General features: G+C 43.8%; 2 pseudogenes; one reads left to right on the plus strand and one right to left on the minus strand.

Moving 5' to 3' along the window:
• LOC138820873 (UDP-glucuronosyltransferase 2B15-like) overlaps window positions 1-24,954 on the plus strand; it is a 111,579-nt pseudogene that overhangs the window by 44,346 nt on the left and 42,279 nt on the right.
• The window catches only part of LOC138820874 (RE1-silencing transcription factor-like), a 67,074-nt pseudogene that overhangs the window by 36,327 nt on the left and 5,793 nt on the right, over window positions 1-24,954 (minus strand).

Genomic DNA, 24,954 nt, shown 5'->3' on the forward strand with positions numbered 1-24,954 from the left:
GTAGAGCACTAGCCTTGAACTGAAGAGCTCAGGGACACCGCCCAGGCCCAGAGTTCAAGCCCCATGACCACCAAAGGTGGAGGGAGGGAAAGGTTAGAATGAATATTTGAAGACATAGTGATGCCAAACATACCAAGTGCCTCACACCTGTCATCCTAGCTACTCAAGAGGCTGAAATCTGAGGATTCTGGTGCAAAGCCAGCCTGGGCAGTAAAGTCTATGAGATACTTAGCTCTAATTAACCTCAAAAACTACAAAAAGCCAGAAATGGAGCTATGGCTCAAAGTAGTAGAGCATTAGCCTTGAGTACAAAGCTCAGGGACAGTGCCCAGACCCTGAGTTCAAGCCTCAAGAACCGGAAAAAAAAAAAAAAAAAAAAAAAAAAAACTACAACAATGTAACAGAGATACTCACAAGACAATATGTTGGAAATAAACTGTACAACTTGGTGAGGGGAGGAGAGAATGTGGGAGAAAAATGAGTGTTTGAGAAGAACTTTACTCCCAACCTTATGTATGTAATTGTTACCCCTCTGTACATCACCTTGACAATAATTTTTTAAGGAAAAAAAAAAAAAAAAAGAAAAACGCTCAGATGGAAGAACTCAAAAGAGATCCAAAATTTGATACCTCCTAAGTAAAATCTCAAAGATAGAGTCAAAGATAGAGGCTTTTGTAAAAACTCCAAGAGGCCTGGTGCTGGGTGGCTCATGCCTGTAATCCCAGCTACTCAGGAGGCTGAGATCTGAGGACTGAGACTCAAAGCCAACCAAGACATATCTGAATCACTCCAATTATAACTAGTAAAAAAGCCAGAAGTAGAGATATGGCTCAAGTAATAGAGCACTAGCCTTTAGTGAAAAAGCCAAGTGAGACCGAGGCCCAAGTTCAATCTCCAGTACTGCCAAAAAAATAAAATAAAATTCTAAGAGAAAACAGACACTTCACATAAAATCATCTGCAATAAGATTAGTAAGTGATTTCATATCAGAAATCTGTTGTCAGAGGCATTGTTGGGATGATAAATTTAATGCACTGTAAGAAAACTATTGTCTCTAATAAAGCATCAAAGAATATAGCTGTTGTTCAAGTGGGAGAGCATCAGTCTTGAGCAGAAAAAGATAAGGGATAGTGCCCAAGCCTCAAGTTCAAGCCCCACACGCAAAAAGTGAATAAAGCTGGGTGCTGGTGGCTTATGCCTGTAATCCTACCTACACAGGAGGCTCATATCTGAGGATTAGGGTTCAAAGCGAGCCTGGGCAGAAAAGTCCCCGTGAGGCTTTTTATCTCAAATTAAGCACTCAGAAACCAAAAGTGGTGCTGTGGCTCAAGTGGTAGGGTAGCAGCCTTGAGCACAAAGAAGCTCAAGGACTGTGCCCAGGCCCTGAGTTCAAGCCAGACAACCAAAAACCAAACACCAAAAAACAAAACCCCATAAAACCCAGTAGTAACTTGTCACTGTTTACACTGACTATAAGAAACATATGATAGTCCTACTCAGTGATGGTAGATAGATATGAGCCAGGTACTGGTGGCTCATACTTGTAATCCTAGCTACTAAGGAGGCTGATATCTGAGCATCGAAGTTCAGAGCCAGCTTGGGCAGGAAAGAGGTGCTGTGGCTCAGTGGTAGAGCACTAGACTTGAGCAGAAGGGCTCAGAGACAGTACTGAGGTCCTGAGATCAATCACTATGACCAACAACAACAAAAAGTAGATGATAAGCCAGGCATTGGTGGCTCACACCTGTAAGTCTAGCTACTCAGGAAGCTGAGATCTGAAGATCACGGTTCAAAGCCAGTCTGGGAAAGTCTGCGAGACTCTTTATGTCCAATAAACCACTAGAAAATGAGAACTAGCGCTGTGGCTCAAGCAGTAGAGCACTGGCCTTGAGCTAAAGAGCACAGGGATAGCGCCCAAGCCCAGAGTTCAAGCCCTACCACCAAGAAAAAAAAAGTAGATGATAGAAGTTTTAACATTAAAGGGTTAGCAGACAGCCTGATGTGGTGGTACATGCCTATAATCCCAGAGCAATATAGAGGCTGTGGTTGGAGAGCATCTCTGGTTCCAGGCCAGCCTGACCTACAGCATGAGTCTGGCCCAACATTCCTTACCCCCCCCAATCTAAAAAAGGGTCATGAGATATGAACATGAACTTGTTTATCACAATGATGCTGAGAGGTTCACACCTATAATTCTTACTCAGGAGATATATATTGAAAATCAGTGTTTGATGCTGGTCTGAGGAAAAGTTAGCAAGATACCAGTATCAACCAATAAAAAGCTGGGTATAGTGGTGCACACATGTCACCCTAGCTACTTGGGATAGCATGGGGCAGAAAGTGAGACCCAGTTTGAAAAATAAGCACAATGGGCTAGGGCTATGGCTCACAAGGTAGAGCATCTATCCAGCATATTTGAAACCCTGACTTGTGGTAAAAAGCAGAGGCTTTGCAGTCTGACAGATAGGCACATGTGGATCTGGTCATAATTTTTCTTTTTTTGGCATTCTGAGAGTTTATGGGACTTGTGCTTCATCTCCAGCCCTTGGTTTTTTGAGAGAGGGTCCTGCTCTGTAATGTCGTTCAGTGTCCCAAGTGCTGAACTTCCAGACATGTACTACAACACTTAGCCTCTGGCTCACTCATTTAACTTCTCTAGTCTTCCTTACCAATTTGGTACTATGAGAGTGATAACAATCTAACAGATAATTCCCAGTGTTGACCAATTGGGGAGAGCACTGGTTCTCTCTTCAGTTCATTTTACTTCAGGTTGATTTCTTCTTTTTCAGGGTTCCTGTGAACATGACCTATTACGACCCCGATGCCCTTAAAGTCAAGCTGGCTGCTCTGACAGCACATTGTTCTACCAGAGTCTAACAGTTGGCAGAACCTGTGTACACTAGGTACAGAACAGCATCTCCACACACCAGCCAAGTATACAGAACAAGTATTAGGTGACATAGTTTCCTGCCTTGGTTTACCACCCTGACCCCTAAATGTGATGTGCTAGAGAAGACCCCCATGAGCACCAAGTACAAATTGCTGCAGCCCCCTTGAAGTGTGGCATTAGCAGGTTTAGGGACCACATCATGCAATAAAGAAAAGTAGAGCCTCCTCCATAGCCTTCTACCTAACTGTAGGCCCCTGGCTGCCCAGGGCTGTGGCTGCTGCTCTTCCACTTGGGTCCTCGGTCTTCCTCTCCTGCTGAATTCTGGTTCTCAGGCCCTGCACCTGCTCCAACTCTTCCTTTTCTAGCAGCTGTGGCCACTGTGATCACTGTGTGTGCTACTTCCCAACCTCTCCATGCCACCTGCAACTACAGTGAACGGGGCCAGGGCTTTCTGGAGAAACTGGGATGTTTTTCATATTCAGCTGGCACTAGGGAGCTGGTTACCACAAAAAGAGGACATCTTCCCCAGTATTGCTTCTGTCCCTCATATGCAGACTTCAATGACAAGAATGACAAGAAAAGCCACCTTGCTCAGCAAGGTGGTACACACCTGTAGACCAAGATTCCAGGGAAGGCAGAGGTGGGAGGATCTCCAGAGTCCAGATGGTCGAGATTTGTCACGGCAACACAGTGACAGTGACAGTCCATCTGAAAAAAACATATTGAAAAAAGTTTAAGGGGGGAAAAAAGGTAGACAGCGACCAAAGACATTTCTTTAAAGAAGTTTTATCATTATTATGAAGGTAATGTAAAGAGAAGTTGCATTTACATCAGTCAGGTAAAGAATATACTTCTTTTGGAACAATGTCAACCTTTCCTCACTCTCTCCCAGTTTTTCTCTCCCATCTCCACAGATACTGCTTTCATTTTTGTTTCAGTCTTGGGTCTTGAACTCGGGACCTGGGCACTGTCCCAAAGCTCTTTTGCTCAAGGCTAGACCTCTACCACTTGTACTACAGCACCACTTCCAGCTTTTTCTGTGATTAACTGGAGGTAAGAGTCTCACAGACTTTCCTGCCTGGGCTGCCTCTGAACTGATCACAGCCTCCTGGATAGCTAGAATCACACGTGTAGGCAACCAGCACCCAGAACACATTGCTTTTAATGGTAAACCTGAGTTCCATCAAACTGTATGTTCCCCAGGTTTTATTTATTCTGTTCTCTCCAGGCACCAGTATTTTGTCAATTAACCTAATTTTACAGAGCATATTAGATTTGCTTGAAATGAACTTGTTAGAAAGCTTATCTTGCAGATGAATGGGTTGTATCTTAAAGACCTCCATTTCACTGATAGGCAAATGCCACACCGTAGTTTTGAACTGGACTTTTAGAATTAGAAAAAGTTGAGTTTGTATTTCCCAGGGGTCATTTCACAGGTGTATGATCTTAAATTTTTTCCTCACTCCCTTCCCTGCCTCATCATCTATGTGTAAAGTGGGTTCTTACCACACTGTTGTAAAGACTAAGGGAGAAAATGCATCTGACAAAGCATTAATTTGTATTAAACAATGTTTAGGGCTGGACTCAGTGGCTCACCCCTATAATCCCTGTTCCTGAGGAGGCAGATTAGAGGACCACAGTTTGAGGCTGGTCCCACACAAAAACGTGAGAGCCCCATCTGAAAAAGAACTAAAGGAAAAGCAGGTAGGAGTGTGACTCAAGTGGAAGCAGTTTCTGTCTTTTCTTTGGCATATTTGAATAGCTATCATAACTACTTCTGCACCTTGGGGCCATTATCAAATGAACACTAAGATACACGAGCAGTGGCATCACCTGATCAGAAGGAGGCTACTGAGAGACTAACGGGTGGGTTTCTTCTGTGTGGATCCATTGGACAAAGGAATCATCTGTACTCCATGCAAGAGGAACTGGAGAGTGTGAGATTTCCCTATTGTACCTGCAAGAGCATACAATTTGGAAGATCAAACTGTTTGCTTCTGGACCTGTCCAAGTGGGATATTTTCAGATCACAGTTGACTTCCGTAACTGAAACATTGATAAATAAAACCACAGATATGTGGGGGAGGGGAGGGATACTGCTATTAAATGAAAATGGCAATCATCTTGGAGGAAGAGGGGTGGAAAGAAGAGGAGGAAGGGTAGAAGGAAGAAACCACAGGGGTGGGAGAAAAGGAAAAAGGGTATGGGAGAGGAGGAGGGGGAGAGATGGGTGCAGAGAAAAAGAAAAAAATAAGGCAGAGGGAAAAGCAGGGGCAGGGAAGGAGAATGAAAGGGAGAAGGAGGGGGAGGACCATAAAAGGAAGGCGGGAAACAGGAAGAGGGTGGGGAGGGAAGGTGAAGGAGTAGGAAAAGAAGATGGCTTTGAGTCAGCTGTGGAAAATCTTGTGTGTGCCAGCCTTTGAGATACAGGCTGGTCCTTCCTCAAACTCCTGGGTGAGCACTACCCTGGTATGCATCAGAGGGTGGGGAGAGAACCAGGAACAGTGTGATATGTGCACGTCGCGCGCGCGCACACACACACACACACACACACACACACACACACGGAAGAAGGAAAATACAAAAGAGAAGAGGATAGACCACCTAGGACAGATGGGCAGAGAAAAAAATATTGTTTTTGTAGTTTGTCATGGGGCTTGAACTCTGGGCCAGGGCGCTGCCCCTGAACAATTCAGCTTAAGGCTAGCACTCTACCACTTAAGCTATAGCGCCACTTCCCGCTTTTTCTGCTTTTGTGGTGCTGAGGAACTGAACCCAGGGCCTCATGAATGTAAGCCAAGCACTCTACCACTGAACCACCTTCCCAGCCCAGGAAAAATTTTAGAGATAAATTGAGTGTTACCTTGATTGTTTTCATTTTTGTTTTTGTTTCTGTTTTGACAGTCCTGGGGCTTGAACTCAGGGCCTGGGCCCTGTCCCTGGGCCTCTTTGTGCTCAAGACTTGTGCTCTATCACTTGAGCCACAGTGCCACTTTTGTTTTTTTTAATAATTTACTGTACGTAAGATTTTCACGAGCCGGGAATGTGGCTTAGTGATAGAATGCTTGCCTAGCATGCAAGCACAAAGCCCTAGATTCAATTTCTCATTACCACATAAAATAAAGTCAGAAGTAGTGCTGTGACTCAAGTGGTAGGGGACTAGCTCTGAGCAATAAAAGCTCAGGGACAGTGTCCAGGGTCCTGAATTCAAGCCCCAAGACTGGCAAAAAAAAAATTTTTTTTAAGAGTCTCATGGACTTTTCTGCTCCAGCTGGCTTCTAACTGCAATCCTCAGATCTCAGTCTCCTGAGTAGCTAGGATGACAGACCTGCGCCACTGGTTCCTGGCTGATTGTGGATTTATAATAGGCATATTCAAGGCTCAAAGCTCATCGAATTATACACGTAAGGGTGTTCAGCTTTTGGGGTTTTAACTGACCTCCAAAAAAATGAATGAAGGAAAACAAACATGAAACAAAGTCTCTAAGTCCAGAATCACCAAAGGACAAAGATGAAAGAGGGGGAGGAGAAGAGGAAAGTAAAGCACTAAAGTCAGTGCTGCCCTCTTTTCTATTTACAGCACAGAATAAATTCCATGGAAATATAAGTATATTACAGGTATCCTATAGTATAGATACTGTATTTTATAAAATATATTATATATAAGTGTATATTTATTATATAATAAATTATACATGTACTTTTAACAGTGACAAGGTCTGATCTCAGTAGAGCTAAGAGGAACAAATCTTTGCCATGGGCACTGGCATTTGAGCTACCATGCTGGCGACCATGCTGTAAGGGGCTCTCCTGTCACATACTCTCTGTGGCCTTGACACAAACACCAGAAACCGTGAGCCTAAATGACACTTTCCTTGCCTTAAGTTATGTATGGCAGCTTGGCAGAGCCTCCACAGAGCCCCACAAACACACATCTAAGTATTCTCTCCTGCTCCTCAGGAATGCTTTACATACTTTGGAGAGAAATGTACTAAAACTTAAATAAGAACTTTTCAATTTCCAGTACTTAGGACACGGTAAAGATTTCTTTGGCAATTCTTCCTAGACACCCCATGTGCTTCCTTCCGCTGCCATCTCCTCGACAGCTCCTCATGTGCCTCATCCCTTTCAGTCCAAGGTGCTGAGCTGAACTCTGCACTGCGGTGCAAAAGACAGCCTAACTCATCCTGGACAGGATCTGAAGCACTTGAAGATGGAAGTGGAGTTGAAGACAAGACCTCCAGAGTCGGATCTACCCTCTGCCCAGAGACAGACCACCCTTCAGTTAATCTGAACCCTTCTGACAGCCATAGACTACCTCATAACCCATAAGCCTTATCAATTAATGTTTCCTCAGATGTAGCTATTCTCGCTGACACACAGGGCAGCAACAGAAAACTACCAGCGAGCACATGGCTCAGCCCCAGTCACCTGTGACACCATCTGTCCTACAGAGCATCATAGAGGTGCTGTGTAGCTACAGTGTCACAATCCACACAGATGATAAGACTGTTTGCAACACTGAACTGCCTCAGAGCCAAGGCACACGCCACAGCTCATAACTTGTGTATTTACTTTTGGAGAGTTGAGCGAAAGATTTAATTATGGGGCCTGTGACCTAAAGGGAGATCTCAGAGCCAGACAGCATTCATTGCCTTTAGCAATGGAGCACAATGGGCAAGAACCACAAGGCCAAACCACTATCAGCCAGCCAACTGGTTCTCCACCTGACATCCAGGAGGCGACCCCACTCAGCCCATCATGTGCCACATACCGCCAGCACTCCAGTACTGTGGAGCCCCACCTAGAAAACATCCCTGGGGATCCAGTGGCCTTCAGAAATGAGAAGTATCTAAATAGGCCTTCGTGGATGTCAGAGAGAGGCCGATATCCTGTCACCTTGAGCCTTCATATGGGAGACGATGGAGTCCCCCAGAAAACATCTTCGGGGGCTCCTATTTACAAAACTGAGGACCGCATTGTGCGGAGACGCTCATGGGAGATAGACACCAGCCAGCATGCCCATATTGTCCACTACGGACCCAGGCGAAAATCTTCCACCAGGACTCCCGGTGGGCGAAGACCATCTCAACTGAGTGGTTCTGGCAATTTTCCACCTCTGCTCAGTGTCTCCTCAGTGGAAAATAGAGGACCCAGAAAATCATCTTTGGTCTTTGCCACAGAAGACGGCCGCCTTCACATACCCTCTTGGCTTGAAAACCCAGAGAAGTATCCCACCATAACGGGGCCCCAAACGCCAGAGGGGGGAGCCCCCAGGGAACCATCCAATGGGGCTCATGTTTCGGGCATGCTGGAGGAACAGCCTTGCAAACCCTCCCAGGTTTCACAGAAACACCCCAACCTCCCAAGGCCCCATAAAGACCACGGACCACCCAGTAAAAAGTCTACCCAGGATCCTGCTCCAGCGGCCCAGGAGGATGATCGTCCACCAACGCCCTCTTTCAACAACTTGGTGAGCCCCACCTCTCAAGTGGAGGTCACACCGCCCCCACAGAAGCAGCAGTCCATGCTGCACACCTCCACCCCAATGAACAGTACTTATGACCGGGGAACCACTGGGAAGCTCCATCCATCACCTGGGGCTCCTGCTCCAGCGGCCCAGGAGGATGATCGTCCACCAACGCCCTCTTTCAACAACTTGGTGAGCCCCGCCTCTCAAGTGGAGGTCACACAGCCCCCACAGAAGCAGCAGTCCATGCTGCACACCTCCACCCCCGTGAGCAGTACTTATGACCGGGGAACCACTGGGAAGCTCCATCCATCACCTGGGGCTCACAGGCTGCTGACAATTGTGCTCTCTCACAACTTTGAGGATGGAGCTCACCAAAAGAAAGCCAAATTACCCATGACTGCTTACCCTTTTACTGATACTAGAGGCACTGGGAACCTGGCTGCCAGGAAATACTCCGCAGCCAGAGGGACTGAAGCTAGCAAGAGCAAGCTGTCTTTCGAGGTCACTGGGAGAATACAATCTGACCTGAGCCCCCGCAGAGATCCCAGGCCTCCTGCCACCAGGTGTAAGGCCACAGCCAAGGAAAAGGCACTGCTCCGGGCCCACTCACATACTGAGAAAGGGCACCAGGAAAAACAGCAGATGTCTCGAAGGCCTACTACTACCACTCCATATACCCAGAAGGGACAAGGTTTTAGACCATTAAACTCTCTACGGACAGTATCACCCATCAGCTCTCTAAGAGTTGAAGGCAGAGGTGTTGGAAACACTACCCTAAAATCTACTCCGCCAATAGGTGATGGTAACTTAGACAGGTCGTCCCAAAAAGTCTCTAAGATAACCACTGACCTGACCCCCAACAGAGCTGAGCACCAAGCCACTGAACACCTGGCTGATGGGGATGCAGCCAAGAAGCTGAAACCAAACAAAGCTGCTTCCTCCATCAAAATTCAACACAGAACCCCAACCCTCCCAATCACCAAGGGAGGAACCTTTAGAACCGAAGCTACTTGGGGAGTGGAAGATTTAAAGAAATATAGGGCCACCTTGATCAGCAAGAGCACGCGAAAAACTGAGAGTCCTCAGTCCACTGTGGCCACAGCTGCGGACATCCAGGCTGCTGGCATCCATTCAACAGTGGGCGAGGCCACTGAGAACACCAAGATCATGTCTCAAACTACTAGCCCCATAAAAGTAACAGATAAATCCACCCGCCTCTTTTCTCATAGGCCTAAGAAATTCTCCCCAACTACTGTCAATGGTGAAAATAAATACAGTAGCAACAACAAAGGAAGTTTGGCTACCAGGGATAATATGAAAACCAAAGATCCTAAAGCGACCAAGAATAACTCAACAAACTGTGTGTATCGAACCCTGCATGTTGGTGGGGTTCAACTTTTGCCTCTTATGTACCACCCAGAAGAAGCTAAACAGTGGAAGGATGCAAAGTGTGATCTTCAAATTACAGGCACTAGTCTTAAGTACCATCATAGCCAGGTGAAGAAACTACAGAAATAACTAGACCTACTGAAAAATAACAACCAACTAAACCTGATCTTGACACCCAAAGCCACCTCAGAAACCACATGAATGTGTCTATTGTAAGGAAATACTTCTTGTATGTACAGGAGTCACAGCAAGAAAAAACTGACAAGATGATAAACCTGCTCAGGAATGGAATGCACCTCAACAATAAATTCAACAAAGAAAGAGTTTGCACACCTGGGAGATGACCAAATAAAAAGACAGAAGACAAAACCACCATTGTCAACAGAGAGCCTCATAAAGGTTTTTCTGTCTACAAAGACAAGGAGAAACAGCAAGATTCTAATCAGAAGCAGGATAGATAAGACATAGGTAGAAAGTGAAGGAGAAAAGAAACTGAAAAACTGATATGGGTATAATTAATACCCAATAGAAGATGCTCCAAGCACAACAAAGAACCATCCGGAAGACGCCAAGAGCGAATCCATCCTGTTTCCATGGACTACACACAAATCAAGAACTGGAAGAGACACATATCAATTCCTCTAGAAGATAATGGAGAACTACTACCATGGAGCATCTTTTTGAAGTTTTTCAAAACAATGATTTAGCTATACAACATTGATTGTGTTTTCACAGACAAGAACACCACCAGTCAGGTGTTGAGAGTCTTACTAGACTCTCATGGATATGTTAGGAAATGAAAAACTTTTCAACACTTTATTTGAAAATTTTCCTTACAATTTGACAGATAAAGTTTACTCTTATTTCCAGTGTCAGGAAAATTTGTCAAATGGCTACAGGCCCACTAGTGACTGATCAGGACTATTTCTGTCAATCTTGACAGATTGTTGAGGACGGCACTGTGAACCCAAGCCTGGGAATAGGAGCCAATGCTGCAGTAAAGCTCCTGCAGAGGAAAATATACACACTTTTGTATTTCCAGAATTGTGATGCAAATATCCAAATATAAACTTCCATTTTATTTTTAGCTGAGATCATTTAATTTTTTAACTTTATTTACATTTTGTATTTCACTTTTATTTGCGTTCCTATGTTATTAGAAAATTATGTTAAAATGTAAATTTAATTTTATGTATATTTATATTATTTTAATCATTTTTTAGTTTTTATATTTGATATTAAAGTATTTATATTTAAAATTGTTATTTTTATGCTTATATTACTATTTATGTTTAGAATTGTTTATTTTATTTTTATTAGTATCTTTGTTTTTTTATATTTGCATTAAAATATTCATATTTAAAATGATTTATATTTTGCTTTATGTATATTTGTCTAGTTTCATTTGTATATGCTTTTATTTATAGTAATATTTGTTTACTGTTTACTTATACATCTCTGCATTTTTCTTTATATTTCATTATAATTTTCAAATCAATGTTTATACTTAAAATTATTTTTATTTTATTAAAATATTTAATTTTTAATTTTCATATTTAAATTTTATTTTTTCTTTTTTAGTTTTTATTTTTATATTTATGGTATTATTAAAACATTTATATTATTCATGTTTATTTAGTTACATTTTTAATCTTTTTTTGGGGGGGGGTCCTGTCGTGGGGTGTGAATTCCGGGCCTAGGTGCCATCCCTCAGCTCTTCAGCTCAAGGCTAGCGCTCTACCACTTGAGCCACAGTGCCACTTCCGGCTTTTTTCTTTTTGCTTATGTAGTGCTGAGGAATCGAACCCAGGGCCTCATGCGTTCAAGGCAAGCGCTCTACCACTGAGCCACCTTCCCAGCCCTCTTCTAGCTTTTGCCTCCTGTCCCCACAGACATTGCTTTTAATGGCACATATGAATTCTATCAAACTTTATGTGCCCCGGGTTTCAATTTTATTTATTCTATTCTCCAGGCACCAGTATTTTGTCAACTAAACTAACTTTACAGAGCATACTAAGATTTGCATGAAATAAACTTGTTGAAAAGCTTGTCTTGAGGATGAATGAGTTCTATCTTGAAGGCCATTGTTCCACAGATAGGCAGTGCCACACAGTCCTTCTGAACCAGACTTTTAGAATCAGATAAACTTGAGTTTGTATTTCCAAGGGGTCACTCACAGATACATGATCTTAACTACGCCTTGGTGTCTATATGCATACAATGGGTTCTTACATTGTTGTAAAGAGTAAATTAAAAATACATCTAAAAAAGCACGAATCTGAATTTAAAAATTGTTGGGGCTCATCCTGATAATCCCATTTATTCAGGAGGCAGATTGGGAGGATCTCAGTCTGAGGCTGACTCCATGCAAAAACTGGAGCTCCCCACCTGAAAATAAAGCAAAAGCAGCTGAGAGTGTGACTCAAGTGAAAGCACTTTGTCTTTTCTCTGGCATATTTGAATAGCTAGCCTAACTAGTTTGGCACTTTGGGGTCATTATCAAGTAAAAGGTTACTGACACACAAACAAACACTTGGATACTGGAGCAGTGATTTCACCCTGGTAAGAAGTGCCTGCTGAGATTTCCCTATGCTACTTGAAATAGCATACAATGTAAAAGATTGGAGCTGTTTTACCCCTGGAATTTTCCAAAGGTCATGGCTGAGTTCAGGTAACTAAAACTTTGATAGATGCAACCACACATGTGTGGAGGGGGCTACTGCTACTAACTGAAAACCAGCAATAATCTGGGAGGAAGAGGGTAAGGGGGAGGAGGTAGTTATGGGGAGAAGAAGGGAGGAGAAAGGAAAAACGGGGGAGGAGGGAGGAAGTAAGGGAGGAGCAGGGGGAAGTCAGGCAGGAGCAGGGGGGAAGAAGAGGAAGAGCTAGATGAGGAGGAGAGGATGGCTGTGCAAATCCTTGGGTGTGGGAGCCTTTGTAGTGCAAATTCCCAGGAAAGCCTTGCTTGCCCTGGTACACATGCATGTGGAAGGAGAGAACCAGCCTCCCAAGAAGGAAGTAAAGGAAGATACAAAATGGCGGTGAAGAGAAGGCTACATCTCCTAGGGCAGAAGAGCAGAGAGGAACTTTTAGAGGTGACGGAAATGGATGTTACCTTGATTGTGGCAACTGTTTTATAATAGACATATTCAAAGCTCAAAGCTCATCCAAATAGAAACATAACAGGGTATTGGCTTTTTGTACTTCAACTGATGTCCAAAAAGCAAATGAAAACAAAAAACAGAGTCTCCAGAGTCCAGTATCAAAAAAGCAAAAGAGAAGAAATCAGTGAGGAGGGAAAGCACTAAAGTCAGTGATGCCCTCTCCTCCACTGACCGCACAGAATGGAAATTCCATGGAAGCACACTAAAATGAATATATTACAGGTTTCACATAGTATAGGTATTGTATTTTATGAGGTAAAAACATATGTAAAAATGCATCTTGCATAATAAAATAGTATATGTTTCTTTTGTCAGTGATAGGATTTGATCTCAGTGCCTTAAATTTACTTATGTAAGATTAAGAAATCTTTAACAAGAGCACTGGCATTTTAGCCCTCTGGTTCCTGCCTGCCATTCTGTGAGTGGCTCTCCTGTCACATTATCTCTGTGGCCTTGGAAGCACTAGAAAATGTGAGCCTAAATGCCACTTTCCCAGGCGGGCGTTGGTGGCTCACACCTGTAATTCTAGCTACTCAGGAGTCTGAGATCTGAAGATCCCGGTTCAAAGCCAGCCCGGGCAGCAAAGTCTATGAGACATCTCCAATAAACCACTCAGAAAATCAAAAGTGGTGGTGTGGCTCAAGTGGTGGAGCGCTAGCCTTGAGCTGAAATGCTGAGGGATAGCACCCAGGCCCAGAGTTCAAGCCCCATTAAAAAAAAAAAATAGACACTCTCCTTCCCTTAAACTATGTATGTCAGTTTGGCAGAGCCATGACAGAGTTAACAAACACAAACACACCTCTAAATATTCTCTTCTGCTCCTCAAGGCCTTTTTTTTTTTTTTTTTTTTTTTTGGTCGGTCATGGTACTTGAACTCTGGGCCTGGGTGCTGTCCCTCAGCTCTTCAGCTCAAGGCAAGTGTTCTACCACTTGAGCCACAGCGCCAGTTCCCGTTTTCTGGTGGTTTATTGGAGATAAAGTCTCACAGTCTTTCCAGCCCAGGCTGGCTTTGAACCTCAATCCTCAGATCTCAGCCTCCTGAGTAGCTAGGATTACAGGCGTGAGCCACTGGCACCGGGCTTCCTCAAGGCCTCTTTCCTTAGAGAGAAATGTACTTAAACATTGACCTAAAGAAAATGGGAAGTTTTCAACTTCAAGTACTTAGAACATAGTAAGCACATAATAGCAACTACCTAGAGACAGAGCACACTGCAGATAATCTAGACCTTTCTGACAGCCATAGAACAACCTCATAACTGTTAGGTGTGCCTGGGAGGAATGGTCCCTTCCTTTTGCTCTCTCTCTCTCTCTCTCTTTCTCTCTCTTTCTCTCTCTTTCTCTCTCTTTCTCTCTCTCTCTCTCTCTCTCTCTCTCTCTCTCTCTCTCTCTCTCTCTCTCTCTCTCTCTCTCTCTCTGTCTCTCTCTCTCTCTCTCTCTCAGAATGACTGTACAAAGCACTTCCTTACAAGTTCCTACCCAGCAGCTATAATCCAGGCAACAGGCACACTGGGGGCAGTGGGAGGCCCCCCAGGCTCTGAAGTCACCTCCATATCTGCTGCAGCCATACCTCTTCCTCGTCCTCCCCTATATAATCTCTCTCCCTGCCATACTTCTCTCTCTCTGAATACTTCTGTCTTGTAGGGGCTGGTGGTTTGGTTTCTGCTAATGAATTCTCTTCTCCCTGACCAGTGTGGGGAGTCTCCTTTTAGGAACCCTAATTGATAAGACTTTAATATCAAAAGTGTCTTCAGATGTCCCTATTTTGACACACAGGTGACCAACAGAAAAATACCAGGGAGCACATGGCTAAGGCCCAATCACCTGTGACATCTTTTCTCAGCTCCACCCACAGCAGTACAGAGTTGCTAGAGATTCACAATGTAGACTAGTAGTCTGACTGTTTGCAAATTTCAATTGCCTAAGATCCAAGAGTCACAGCCAAGACATAAGCAGCCACAGCTCATTACTAGGTATTTGGCTGCCAATTTTGGACTGCTTTTGTCATAACAGTGGAGCCTAAGACCAACAAGGCAGACCTGGGACCTGAAGGTTGAGCCCAAAAGACAGATAGCATTGCCTAAAAGACATCATTGCCTTTGGCACTAGAGCACAATGTGATCTGCAGGAGCGACTCCCACTGACATCCAGGTGGTGACCCCACACAAACTTTCTTTTGCCACCTATTGCTGGCACCCCACTACTGTGGGCCCCCAGGTGGAAAACATCCCAGGGGATCCAATGGCTTTCTGAAAGTAGAAGTACTTAAGCAGGCCTTCATGGCTGATTCACATCTACAATGTCCGGTCACCCTGTATCCCCACGTAGGGAACGATGGAGTTCCCCCCCCCCAAATCTACATCTCGGGTTTACACAACAGAGGAGTACAACGTGTGCACACCCTGTGGCCATATTATGGACTGAAGAAAATCTTCTACCAGGGCTCCATATTTTGTCACTGCAGATCAAGTTGGGCAACGACTCTCTGAGTTTAGGGACTCTGGCAAATTCCTACCTCTGCCCAGTGTCTCTGCATTGGACGACAGAGGCTGTAGAACATCAACTCTTGCCTTTGCAATGAAGATGGCCACCTTTACACACCCTCCTGGCTTGACAACACCAACAGGTACACCACCACTGCAGGGCCCCAAATGCCAGGGGGTGGAGCCCCCAAGAAAACAGCTATTCTGGTTTGTGTTTCGCACGCCCCAGAGGATCATCCCCACAGACCCTCCAAGGTTGCTGATTAAGATCAAGTCACCCTGGAGGATCATCTGCATAGACCCTCCATGGATTCTGGTGAAGCTCAAATCCCAAGTGCCTGTGGAGGGGATGGAGCACCCCGTAGAAGATCCCTTGGGTCTGTTCTATCGTCCACCTAGAAGGAACATAGACACAGATCTTCCATGGTTTCTGATACAGATTGTCACCCTGGAGGAACATCCGAGCAGATCCTCAGTTGTTTTTGATGAAGATGGAATCCCGAGTGCCCATGGAGCAGACTGAGTGCCCCGAAGAAGACCCCTTGTGGCTGCTCTATCGGTGACCCCAGAGGAACATCCATGCCCCTCCTTCATGGTTTCTTATGAAGGTCAAGTCACCCCAGAGGATCATTCATGCAGACATTTTGTAGATGCAAATTTGGACGGCTTTTTTCCTAACAGTTGAGCCTAAGACCAACAAGGTGCACCTAGGCCCTGAAGGGGGAGACCAAAGGGCAGACAGCATTGCCTTTCGCAGTGGAGCACAATGGACAAGGAGCAGAAGGCCAAACCGCCACCAGCCAGCCATATAAAGGGGCGACTCCAACTGACTCTGAAGCTACCCAGTGTAGAGTATCTTCTACAGCCTATCACAAGTACTCAAGTACTGTGGGCCTCAAGAAAGAGGAAAGATCTCATGGACACCCAAACCCTCCAAGCTTAGCAACACTGGCAAATTTCCAACCATGCCAAGTGTTTCTACTGCACAAAGGCCATAGAAAATCTCTTGCTTTTGCTGAGGAAGATAACCACCTTTACGCACTCTCCTGGCTTGACAACACTGACCAATACACAGCCACCCTGTGATCCCTAACTCTAGAAGGTGGAGGCCCCATGAGACCATCTGTTGGGCTCCTGTTTCGGCTGCCTAGGAAGATCATCTGTGTACATCCTTTATGATTTCAATAAATATCCAACCCCTTCCCCTTGTGCCCCATATACAGCCATATACACCTCACAAAACTTCTACTGGGGTTCCTGTTTCAGCTAAACAGGATAAGCATCTGCATAGACCTTCGGAACTACTTGATCAATAGACAATTGCCTTTCCCCACTGCCCCAAGTCCCCATATGGACAGAGTATTTTGCAAAAAATCTACTGGGGCTCTTGTTTCTGCCATACAGGATCATCACCTATGCAGACTCTCCAGGCTTTCTGACCAATATTTAACCTTCACAGGTCCTCTTAGAGTGAGTGAAGCACACCAAAGACGATCCCTATTGGGCTCCTGTTTCTGTCACCTGGATGATCATCTGCACACACCCTCCAGGATTTCTGATCAATACTCCACTCCCAAGTCCCCATACAGTGGATGGAGCACCTCCCAAACCATCTTCTAGGGCTCCTATTTCAGCATGAAAGGATGATCATCTGCCCAGTCTCCTGGCTTAGTGATGTAGAAGCCACCCTACCTCAAGTCCCCATTGTGTTTGCCACTGAAGATGGCCACTTGAACACACGCTCCTGAGTTGACAACACTGACAACTATACAACCACCCGGTGTTCCCTAACACTGGGAATGGAGCAAGTCCCCAGGAGACCATCTATCTACTGGGCCTCTGTTTCAGCCACCCAGAAGGATCATCTGTGAAAACCCATATGGGCATTCTCAGAAGCATTCCGCCCTCCAAAGTTTCCACATAGTGGACAGAACACTGCACAAAGCAGCTACTGGAACTCCAGTTTCGGCCAAAAATGATGATCATTGGCAAAGATTCTATGGGACTGCTGACCAGAAATAGAACTTAGGATACTCTCCCCCTCTGAGGTGGAGGTCAGACCCCAAACACTTCCTCTCTCTGAGGAGCAGCATCAGCTGCTCACCTCCTCCTTAGTGAGTAGTGGTTATCGCCATGTGTCCAGTTGGGACCTCCAGTCATCACCTGGGACTCATATGCAGTTTACAATGACTGAACCTCCTCACATCTTTAACGCAGACCCAAAAATGACAGGCAAGTTACCCAGACCTATTATCTTCTATCCAACTAAGCCCAGAAGTGAAACCATGTACTTAACAGTATTTGAAATTTGATACCAGAGCCAAAGATACACAGTGGATAAAACAGTCTATTCAACAATTGTTTTGGGGAAATCTTGACATCCCAATGCAGGAAACTAAAAGTGGATCTCTGTTGATCACAAACCACTATTGTCAACTAAAACTGGACCAAAGACCTCAATGTCAGACTCAATACTTTGCAATTACTGCAAGAGGGAGTAGGAGAAACACTAGAACTCTTAGGCATATGCAGAAACTTCTTGGAAATAGTCCCAGGGGCATGACAGATAGAAGAGTCTTGACCAGTGGAACTACATCAAAGTAAAAAGTTTCTGCATAGCAAAGGACATAGTTACCCAACTAGAAAGACAGCCAACAAAGCTAATAAAAAATACTACCAAAGCCAATAAACCAATCACTAAATGGGCAAAGGAGCTAAAGACATGTAAAAGTAAGAATGGCAAAGAAACACATAAGGAAATGCTCATCATCCCTGGCCACAAAGGAAATGCAAAAGAAAACTCTGAGAAGCCATCTGGGCTGAGTTAGATTAGCCAACCTTATGAATTCCAAAACACAAGTGTGGGGGGAAAGGAACCCTGTTGTACTGTTGGTGGGATTGTAAACTAGTGCAACCACTCTGGAAAGAAGTCTGGAGGTTCCTCAAAAAACTAAATGGAGAGCTGGGAAGGTGGCTCAGTGGTAGAGCGCTTGCCTTGCATGCATCAAGCCCTGGGTTCCATGCCTCAGCACCACATAAGCAAAAAGAAAAAAGCTGGAAGTGGTGCTGTGGCTCAAGTGGTAGAGCGCTAGCCTTGAGCTGAAGAGCTGAGGGACAGCGCCCAGGCCCAAAAAATAAATAAATAAATAAATAACCTAAATGGAGATCGTTGCTACAACCCAGCCATATCACCCACCCAGAACAAGCCGGGATATGATCAAGACACCTGCACATCCATGTTCATTGCTGCACTATGCGCAACAGCAAGACAGGGAAACAGCCCAGATGCCCCACAATAGATGAGTAGATCCGAAAAAGGAAGAGCGGGAAAGGGGGAGAGGGAAGAGGAGGGGGAGGGAAACTGTGATGAAAATCTTCAAAATATAATTTTCTACTTGATATTTATCTAAAATTATTTTAAATATTTATATTTAGAATATATTTAATTTCATTAGGAAAACTATATTTAAAATTATGTATGTGTATTTTATATATTTCTATTTTTAATTTTTTTCCTTTTATATTTTCAATTTTTATTATTTTTGCTGGGCATGGGGCTTTAACTCTGGGGCTGGGTGCTTTTCCTGAGCTCCATTTGCTCAAGTCTAATGCTCTACCACATAAGCCATAGCTCTATTTCTGGCTTTTTCTGGGTAATTTATCTGATAGGAGTCTCACAAACCATTTTCCCTTGACTCGCTTTGAACACTGATCCTAGATCTCAGCCTCCGCAGTACCTAGGAAAACAGATGTGAGCCACCAGTGCCCATGTTTATTTATTATTATTAAAGTTATTTACATTTAAAATTATTTATATTAACTTTTAATTTATATCTTTTACTTGATATTATTTTATATTTGTGTTCATTTATATTTGTTATATATTTCATTATATTTAAAATTAGTTATATTTATCTAACATACATTTATCTTAAAATTAGGCTACAAACTGATCTCAGTTTTAGTGAAAATAATTTACTATTTTTAAAACAAACAACTTCAAAAACATCTTTTAAGAAATCTTCATTTGGATGTGAAATAAGCTTATATCAAGTTGGATACAGGATACCATTGTCCTTCAAACTGCTTAAACTTTCACCATTAGTATTTTCTATACAATCTTTGGGATGCTTTTAAGAATGTTTAAGAACTGCAAAATTTCCAACTTTATTTTCCATGAAGACATCAGAAAAAAATGTACTCCTAGGCAATTTTAATTACCAGCCTTTACCTTCACTGGTAGTATGTGCTGTTATTTACAACTTTATTCATAACTAAAATTCTACTTGTGATTATAATTCTAAAATAAAAAGTTTACCTGGGCACGAGAGTGAATGGCCTATGTGAGAGAATGGAGTGAAGATGGAGATGGGGTGAAGGCGAGAGCAGAGACCGCCTAGGGGAGACCAAGTTCAAGGCTCTAAAGGGAATGAGGCAACTGTGACAAACCAAAGAACACTAAGGAATACTTAGGCACCAGACTTTGTAGAAGATTCTAGAGTTTATGTGACAGGATAAAGCAATGAAACTGTGCTCATGAGTTTTTCATTGCTGTAAAACAGCTTAAGGTAGGTCAGGTTTGACTGACTCACTGTTTCAGACAGTTATGCCATGGAGGGGATTGCAGAAGAAAGGAAAAGGGATAGAGGCAGGGGAAGAAAGAGAAGGCAAAAAGAGGGAGGGATGGAGGCAAAGGCAGTAGTCTTTCTTTCCCCCTTTGATTTCATCTGCACCAAAATGTATCTCATCTAACCTGAGGAGACATCTATACCTGCCCCCCAACACTCTCATGTTTATCCCAATGCAGAACGTATTCACTTCTTAACCAAAGGTTCGTATAGTTCCACTGTTTCAGTATTGCTCAAAAGTTCAAGTCCCAATTTTCTTGAGACTCAGAGGCAAACGCTTAGTTGTGGTGCCCTGTAAAATCAAAAACAGTCATATACTTCTAATATACAGGGCAGTGAGGGACAGAGCATGGTCTACCCACCCCATGCCCCTGCTCCCAGGGCCTCTGACATCCTGGGGCACCCCCTGGAAGTGTGGGCCATGCATTGGCCCGGATGGCCAGCCCCACCGCCTTTGTCCAGCAGACTCTGGGGCACTTCCTACATCCCGGCACCCTACTGAGATGACTGGATGGTAGCAGTGGACTCTCTGAGTCTGAGCTCCACTTTGCTGGGCCTAGGCCTTGCGAGGATACAAGGATATCATGTTCTTGGACGGCTATGGCATGGTGCAGCAAGGTGAGAATGGCAGAAGCCTTCAGGGAATGGAGGACAGAGGATGGAGAAGGCAGCGGCCTTGGAAGCTCACCAGTATATAGGCCACAAAATCCACCAATCAGGATGACAATGGGTACAACAGTTGGCATCCCCACAAAAGCATTTAAGTGACAACCACACATGCTCACTGACTGCTAACTGACTTGCCACTTGTAGGCCTGCATATATAATAGGAAAAACCTGCTCTCAACTTCCCTGAACCTTTCAAAAGACCATTCTTGAACCATCAGAACATTCCAGATGTGAAGAAGCTGCACATAGATAAGATAGTAGAAGTAAAATAACCACATTTTTCAATGCTCACTTTTTTTTTTTTTAATTTTTTGGTGTGGCTTTTCTTTCTTCCTTTCTTTTTTTTTTTTTTTTTTGGCCAGTCCTGGGGCTTGAACTCAGGGCTTGGGCACTGTCCCTGAGTTTCTTTTGCCCAAGGCTAGCACTCTACCTCTTGAGGCACAGCACCACTTCCTGCTTTTTCTCCTTATGTGGTACTGAGGAATCGAACCCAGGGTTTCATGCATGTTAGGTGAGTGCTCTATCACTAAGCCACATTCCCAGCCCAATGCTCATTTCTTTTTAAAAACCACAGACATGTCCTCTGGAAGTGACTTTGAATGGTGGTGTTAAGACCATCTCTAGGTGACACCTCTAGCTGGAGTCACACTCATCTGTGTTTGTTCCATGGCTTGGAGGATGTGAACAGAGGACCCACAAAAAGAAGGGGGACTGGCAAAGACATTTTCCAATGACTGCCATCGATCTGTGTACATCTGTGCTAAGTACTTCTGAGATGTTTTGAAGTACCTGATGTATTTTTAAAGCAGGAGTAGGAAAATAGCACATTTTGTAGATGACTTTTTGTTAAAATTCCTATGAAATGTAATTGGGGAAGAAGGGTCAACTCCCTGAGTTGTAGACATGCTGCTGGTGCCCTGGTTCCCAGGAGTAAGAAAGGCAAAGAGGGCCACATCAGTGCTCACAGTGAGGAGTAGCACTGTCCCATTCTGTTCTACTTTCTTGTGTACACAATCTATATAAAAGACAAAGGAGTCCTAACTTACATTTAGTGTTTCTAGATGTTAGAGGGGTTGCCAGTACATGATAAAAATGGAATTAGTAGGTGAATAAACCAAATGTTCTGTGTTAAAATTCCTAGAAACAGACTGAGGACTCTATCAGAATTTCTCCTGAGAAATCCAGCTTAGGGTAAAAAGAAATGTAATTCCAAAAGCACTGTGTAAATGGTCATTGTTGTAGACTGAGGGAGACTAAAGCATAGGGATTTTCTTCAGCCCTCGGAAAACTACTTGGTACAGCTGGTGAGTATGGCTAAAAAGGTACTCTCTGAAGTAGAGCTCTAGCAACATCCTCAGGAAGGAAGAAAGGCAATTACCTTGGTGTATCCCACACAAAGAATTGACAGTAATTACCTAGTAGGAGGCCAAAGCACCTTCAGTTTGTGAGAGAACTAAATGGAATTTTGTGGATTCCCACTGTGGGTTAAGAAAGCTACAATTGAAAAACTACTTTTTTTTTTAGTTACTATTGCTAGACAATGCTATCTTTAAAATGTTACCAGTAAGGCCCATCACTAGTAGCTCTCTCCTGTAATCCTAGATACTCAAGAGGCTGAATTGTGAAGATCACAATTCAAACCCAGCCTGAGCAAGGAAGTCAGGGGACTCTTATCTTCAATAAACTACCATAAAACCAAAGTGGAGCTGTGGTTCAAAGTGGTAGAGTACTAACCTTGAGCAAAAAAGCTGAAGGATGGCACCCAGGCCCTGAGTTCAGGCCCTATGACCAACAAAAACAAGCGAACAAAAAAAGTATTATCATCAGTAAGAAAGTGGCCATATCCAGGAAAAAACTAGAAATGTTATTCCTAACACTCCAAAGAATAACTGAGGGGTTGATTATAATCAACAAGTATTTATTAAATGATGCCCAGTGGCGCACGCCTTTAATCCTAACTACTCAGGAGGCTGAGTAGCTCTGAGCTACTCAGGAAAACCCATGGAAAAAAAAAATTTTTTTGGTTGGTCATGGGGCCTGAATTCTGGGCCTGAGCACTGTCCTGCAGCTCTTCAGCTCAAGGCTAGCACTCTACCACTTGAGCCACAGGACCACTCCCAGCTTTTTCTGCTTATGTAGTACTGAGCAATCGAACCCAGGGGCTCATGCATGCAAGGCAAGCACTCTACCACTGAGCCACCTTCCCAGCCTTCCATGAGACTCTTATCTACAATTAACCACCAAAAAGCTAGAAGTGGGTGGTAGAGCACTAACTAGCCTTGAGCAAAAAAGTTCAAGGGAGAGCGCTCAGACCCTAAGTTCAAGCCTCAGGAGTATTGAGCACACGCGTGTGCGCGCGCGCGCACACGCACACACACACACACGCACAAATAGATGCAGAATATATATACACTGACTTGCTACAATGAATTCCCCTTATTAGCTGATGTTAATAAGAAAAAAAAAAAGAAACATACCAAAATAAATGAATTAAATGAAAAGAAATAACACACCAAGAAGCTAGATCTGTTATTTTATACATGTGTAATCCCAGCATTGGGAGGCTGAGGTAAAAGGACTGGGTTCTAGTCCAGTCTGTGCCACATAGAAAGAGATTTTTGTCTCAAAACAAACCACCACCACCAAGGGAAAAAAACAAAACAGGCACCAGTGGCTCACACCTGTAATGCCAGCTAATCAAGAGGCTAAAAGCCAGCCTAGGCAGAAAAGTGTAGGACTATTATCTCCAATTAGCCACCAAAAAGCCAAAGTGGAGCTGTGGTTCCAGTGGTTGAGTATTAGTCTTAGCAGAAAAGCTCAAGGATGGTGCTGGAGTCCAAGCCCCAGGACCAGCACAAAACAAAACAAAAGACAAAGAAAATCCATTAGGGGTGACATTATCTAAAAGAAAAGCAAATGTGTTACTGATATAGTAAAATGGTAACCACTCTGTACAACAATACTTTTAAAAAAAAAAAAAAAAAAAGCAGCCAGGCACCAGCAGCTCACACCTATCATCCTAACTATGCAGAAGGCTTAAGATCTGAGGACTGCAGTTCAAAGCCAGCCCAGGCAACAAAGTCCATGAGACTCTTTCTCCAATTATCAAAGAAAAAAGTGGAAGTGGCACTGGCACTGTGGTTCAAATGGTACAGCACTAGCCTTGAGCAAAAGGAATCAGGGACAGCACCCAGGCCCAGAGTTCAAGCAAAAAATAAATAAATAAATAGCAAGCACACTCTCCATTTTCCTTTCCTCCTAAAAATGTTCCTAAATCAAAGGCTCAATTTATTATTGAAAGTATTTTAGCCCTACTGGAAAACTGGTACATTCTACCATACAACACAGTGTAGTGGTCATCAAAATACACCTCCTCTCCAAATCTAAATTTGTAAGCCGCAGAACACCTGCCTTCCACAGACAAGGCCATGCTCCATTGCCATGGGGCAGGGGAGATCCAAAAGGGCAAATGAAGAGAAATGGGAAGAGTGTGAGACCCTGAGTTCAAGGCCCCACACTAACACGAAAAACACAAATAAAGAGTTCATCCATCCATACGCACCCAATCATCACCACCACCACCACCACTACTACTACTACTACTACTATATTACTGTATCCTTTAACCCTTTCTTAGATCCCTAAGACCTCCAATGCATGATCACTCCCCAGGTCCTAGCAAGGTGTACTCAGAATCTTTACTTCCAATAACAGGGTGGCTAGAAACACAAACAAAAATGTAATAAGTATCTTTCCCTCTCACAAAAACTGGAAAATTCCTCTATCACACCAGGTATTGAGAGACCAGCCTGGCTCATATCACAACATAACTAAAACACTCATCTGTGTCAAGTCAAAACTATTCTAGCAAGGCAAGGGAGGCTCACCTATAATCCTACTTACTCTTCTGAGGATGGAAGCCTGAAGTTAGTCTGGGCAGAAAAGGCCAGGGGACTCTATCTCCAATTAACCAGCATTAAAGCTGGATAGAACTGGGGCTCAAATTTGTTAAGAGTGCCAGCCATGAGCAAATATCACCTTTAAACCCTGAGTTCAAGCTCTAGGACTGGCGCGCGCGCGCACACACACACACACGCACACATGCACACACACACACGCGCACACGCACGCACGCACACACACACACACACACACACACACAATTCTAAATTAAGATAGGTGTGTTAGCACACATCTATAATCCCAGCTTCCCCACTATTTGGGAGAGGGGAGAAAGGAAGGATGAGGCAAAATTCAAGGCC

The sequence above is a fragment of the Dipodomys merriami genome, unplaced genomic scaffold (assembly GCF_024711535.1).
Source record: "Dipodomys merriami isolate MVZ:Mamm:240054 unplaced genomic scaffold, mDipMer1.0.p SCAF_9, whole genome shotgun sequence".
NCBI classification, from domain to species: domain Eukaryota; kingdom Metazoa; phylum Chordata; class Mammalia; order Rodentia; family Heteromyidae; genus Dipodomys; species Dipodomys merriami.